Source organism: Morus notabilis, unplaced genomic scaffold, assembly GCF_000414095.1.
Source record: "Morus notabilis unplaced genomic scaffold, ASM41409v2 Scaffold1206, whole genome shotgun sequence".
Taxonomy (NCBI): domain Eukaryota; kingdom Viridiplantae; phylum Streptophyta; class Magnoliopsida; order Rosales; family Moraceae; genus Morus; species Morus notabilis.
Window position 1 is genome coordinate 102,208 of NW_010364076.1, and position 5,309 is coordinate 107,516.

The 5,309-nt window shown below is 36.5% G+C and overlaps 1 pseudogene; it reads right to left on the bottom strand.

Annotated features, from left to right (window-relative positions):
* The window catches only part of LOC21397404, an 11,483-nt pseudogene extending 6,505 nt beyond the window's left edge, over positions 1-4,978 (bottom strand).
* Positions 4,979-5,309: the final 331 nt, after the last annotated feature.

Genomic DNA, 5,309 nt, shown 5'->3' on the forward strand with positions numbered 1-5,309 from the left:
TTGGCACCTAAAATTAAAACATGATTTATGTATTTTTCATGTGCATCATGCATCATATTTAATTGTGCCAAAATTAACATGCCTTGATATTCATGCGCATAAATTGATTAGATGAATATTCTATTTATTTCCAGCAATATGTCGAATCCCATTATCACACTACTAGCGACTGAAAAATTAGACGGTGATAACTACGCTAAGTGAAAAAGTAATATGAACATACTATTGGTCTGCGAAGACTACAAATTCGTCCTAGTTGAGGAATGTCCTCCTGAACCCCCGGTTAACGCATCCAATAAGCAACAAATGGGTGTTTAGAAGAAAGTACAATACCGATGGGTCTATACTAACATTCAAAGCTAGATTAGTAGCTAAGGGCTTTAAACAAAAGTGTGGTATAGACTATTTCGATACATAAGCTCCGGTAGCTCGATTGACATCCATAAGAGTGCTATTTGCAATTGCATCAATATGCAATTTGCATGTGCATCAAATGGATGTTAAGACGGCTTTTCTAAATGGTGATCTTGATGAGGAAATCTATATGGAACAACCTGAAGGGTTTGTGCTACTTGGAAATGAAAAGAAGGTTTGCAAGTTCGTCAAGTCACTTTATGGTTTAAAGCAACCACCAAAACAATGGCATGAGAAATTTGATAATGTCATTTTATCTCATAGTTTTAAGCATAATAATGCGGATAAATGCATATATTCTAAATTTACAAATAGTTTTGGTGTGATAATATGCTTATATGTTGATGACTTGCTTATCTTTGGAACAAACATGCAAGGGGTAAATGATACCAAGAAATATCTAACTTCACAATATAAGATGAAAGATCTTGGTGAAGTAGATACTATCTTAGGTGTAAGAGTGAGGAAGCATAGTGGGGGTTACTCGTTGTGTTAATCTCATTATATTGAGAAGGTGCTTCTTAAATTCAATCATTTGAAGTTCAAAGAAGCAAATACCTCATATGATTCTAGTATTAAATTACTAGAGAATGCAAGCCGAGCGGGGGCACAGCTTGAATATGCTAGTACGATTGGTAGCTTAATGTATGCTATGCATTGTATAAGACCCGACATAGCATTTGCGGTATGCAAAATATCTAGGTTCACGAGTAACCCGGGTATTGAACATTGGAATGCAATTGGAAGAGTACTTGGTTATCTTAAAAGAACCATTAACTTGGGTTTGTCATATAATGACTATCCGACCGTACTTGAAGGGTACTCGGATGCAAGTTGGATAACAAGTACAAGTGATAATAAATCCACAACCGGTTGAATTTTTACAATTGCAGGAGGAGCCATCTCTTGGGCTTCTAAGAAACAAACGTGCATAACTCACTCTACGATGGAGAGTGAGTTCATAGCACTTGTCGCTGCAGGCAAAGAAGCAGAATGACTAAGAAATCTATTGCTTGATATTGAGTTGTGGCCACAACCGATGCCATATATTTCTTTGTACTGTGATAGTAAAGCTACTTTGTCTAGAGCTTATAACAAAGTTTATAATGAAAAATCTAGACATATTAGCTTGAGACATGAATATGTTAAACAATTAATAACCGATGGTGTTATTAATATTGTTTATGTTAGGACAAATAAGAACCTAGCGGATCCTTTGACGAAAGTTCTTTCAAGAGACTTAGTCAAAGAAAAATCTAGTGGAATGGGACTGAAACCTTTTTTTGAAAGAGTCACCAATGATGGTAACCCAACTATGTAATAGTTGTACCGATATTCCATAGTTAAATGGGTAAGAACAAATTATTGTTATGTGACCGGGTTAGCGCCGAACTTTAATTAGTCCCTTCCAAGATGTTGGTGCAAAAATAACTACGTGGTTGAGGTTGAGTTTATACTCTTAATGGAGTTCGAATCTCATAGTAGCTAGAGATATAATTCAAACTTCACCTATGTGAACATAAGGAATGGTGTCGTTCCTAACAAGACCTTGGTTTAGTCTTGTAAATGTTCATGAATCCAAGATAGAGCACAAGGCCGGAATAGTGCTAAACGATTGGAACAATTTTTAAGTCTGGGATAACACATATGTGAGATATTTCTGGTATTTGCTTAAGAGACAAAGTTTAATGCAAAGCACACTATTGTCTTATGAATACTTTGAATTATAGTCCCTAAGTGAAGGTTAAAATCGAAAGATACCTTCATATATGTATGTGTTTATCGTTGTTAATTCTGAAGAAATATTACAATTTAGTGGGGGATTGTTAGAGAGATTGTAATATATCTCTCAATTTCGATATCATAAAATTAGTCTAAAACACATTCAGGAAGAATGGGCGGGCACAAGCGCACGCTGCAGCCTGCGCAAAACAGACCTCTCGGGTCTATTTTACAAAGCCCTCGCGCTGCAGTGCACAGAAGCGTGCACTGCAGCGTGCCTCTTGGGCGCTGCAGCGCGCACAAAACAGACCTCTCGGGTCTGTTTTGCGTAGCCCGAGCGCTGCAGCGCGAATGTTATCCGCTGCAGCATAAATTACTAACGGAAAACATGTTTTCGTGTGTTTTAGTGATCTGAAATGGTCTTGAACCATTGCATCTATTTGTGATATGTTTTCTCACATATCTGAGCACTTATTAACAATAGAAATAACTATTGATATAAGTGCATCAGCATATAAAAGATAACCTTTAAAATTGAAAATGTATCTTTATGTGAAAGGTTGTAACACTTAAAGAGGATGGATGCATCCCTGTCTTTAATTAATGGACTTCAGAAAATACAGATTGATTATTGTTCTGGAACTCAATATTTTTTATTGAATATTGTGTTCAAGGGTTTGTTGTATCTTGGGGATAATTTGCCATTAAAAACTCATTAGCAAACTTTGAGAAGTGATGGCAAATAAAACCTTAAAGGAAAGTATTCCTATACGCCTCAAACCCTCTTTCTGCATTTTTTATTCTTTTCATCCTCCTAAATCCGAATTTTTCCAACACTTCCCTCTACTGGCCGTCCGATTCATGAACCCTTCGGGGAGAACTTCCTTGGGATCGGCATATTCGGAGGGAAAATTGAGCTTGTCGATCGGTGGAGGACGGCGTAAGGACCATAGGAACCGATGGGGTACACTGGCGGAGATTTACTGCCGAAGTCGAGTGCATGGGGTTCCAATTCCATGAACGTGTTTATGAGAATACCTGCTTATTTATATATCAAAATTTTTAACGTAATTAAGGAAAACACTCAAGTGATGAAATAACAAAAAATTTATTACCACGTGTTTTTTTAATCAAACTTTTATTTATTATCCATCACACAATATCCCGCCTTCTATAATAAAATTTTTCGATACATGTAAATATCGGCTATGGAGACGAGTGGCGGAGCCAAAAGTATTTTTCATTAGGGGCATAGTGCAAAGAATTATAGATAGTTTTTCTTTTTTCCTTTTTTTAATGAAAACACGATTAATATATATCTCAATTACAGAGTTGGGCACACCAGTTTGTCATTAGTTTTTTTATATATATAAAATAGGGCCACGTACGATATATTTAAATCAAATTATATAATGGATGTAAAATTATAAGTTTTCTTATTAAATACAAGCAAAATTAGTTTTTTTTTTTTTAATGGAGTAAAAATAAAAGCTTCAAAAGCAACCCCACTGAAGACAATGTGGCTGGCTTAGTCACTTACCAAGATTGGATGTATAACTCTAATATTTCTCTTAGAATGATGAGAGAAGACAATTATCATTAATAAAAAGGACCAAAGCCGCTATATAATACTAATACTTTTCAAGACTGTAAGAGAATAAACAGAATGTATATATAATATATTTTCAAGTTGTCTACGAGTTTTCTAAGACTAAGGTCTCATTCAGTTGACAGATTTAAGTTTTTAATTTGAGTTGAGATGTGATTTTATATGAAAATTTTTTACTGTAATAAAAAAAGTTAGATGTGATTTTTTATTAGAGTTTTTAACTGTAATAAAATTAGAATTAAAAATTCAAATTGGTGAAATGAATTAGGCCTAATTACTTTTTAGACAAAAATTTTTTTTTTTTAAATAAGACAGGGATGGATCCTCGCCTATATACTACTTTAAATGTAATTTGTTAAATACAATAAGTACCGTCAGATCAATTTGTAGAAAGCTAGTTCTTGGAGTTGAAAATTCTAATTACCTACACCAACTAATTATAGTGAAGATCGATTATTTGAGATCCAATTAATATTGACACTATCTTGTGGTTCTGATATCTACGCTACATGAGTATGATTATTAGTCAGTAAGAGAATTACAAAAAGTATAAGCAAATTTGACATAAAAAAGTATAATAAACCCTCTAACATACCTTTGGTTTGGGATCTTATTCTCCTTGCATGGTTGAGCATTATCGGAGTTGAGGCCTCGTCCACCACTATACCGGGCAAGACACTCACCGGAACGGGGTTCACAAAACGGGGGACGATGAGTTCCGAATCACGGTCGTTTCTAAACCGGGTCGGATCCACGCCATGGTCATCGCTAAGAGCTTGGAGGTGGAACATGAAGGACAGAAACCCATCCCCTGACGTGAAAAACACATAACTCGGCACACCAAACTCGCTAGCCACGTCCATCATCGTCGACATCAACGTGTCGACAACGAATCCGGCTAGCCGGGGAGTACCTAGGCCCGGATTTAGAATCCTGCTCACGGCGTTCTTGACGTGGGGTTTGTGGTTCTCGATGAAGGAGTTGACGAAGACGATGGGGTTGGTATCCGAAACGGTGACGTTTTGTGAGATGTCGAGGAACTTGATTCGGTCGGAGGAGGACGCGGAGGCGAAGGAGTCGGTCTAGGAAGCCAGTTTCGGGTCGAATGGGAGCTTTTATGATGAGGACTGTGATGAGAAGTTGAGCGATGAGTTGCTTTGCGAACTCTACTGTGGATACGAGGTGTCCCATTCCTGGACAAGGTATGAAAACCAATTCTAATTTCTTGTTCATTTTTTTTTCCTTTTTAGATTTTATTATGGCTCTTCTCTTGATCACCATGTAATATATATGCATGTCTATATTTATGTATAAGCTGCTACGTACCTAATCCATGCAAACGAAAAATGCCAAATGAACGATGCTCTCGGCCTTGTTCAGACTGCCGTTTTCTGATTCCCCGAGGGTAATTATTACCCAAAAGAAAAAGGAGATTATTTTTTTCTACGTAAAAAGGACAATTAAGAGTTAAGACCCTAACTTAGTTAAGAGTTAAGACCCTAACTTATTTCAGTGTCGAGGTGAAATTTCATACCTCATCTATCCGTACACGTGGTAACTCGGG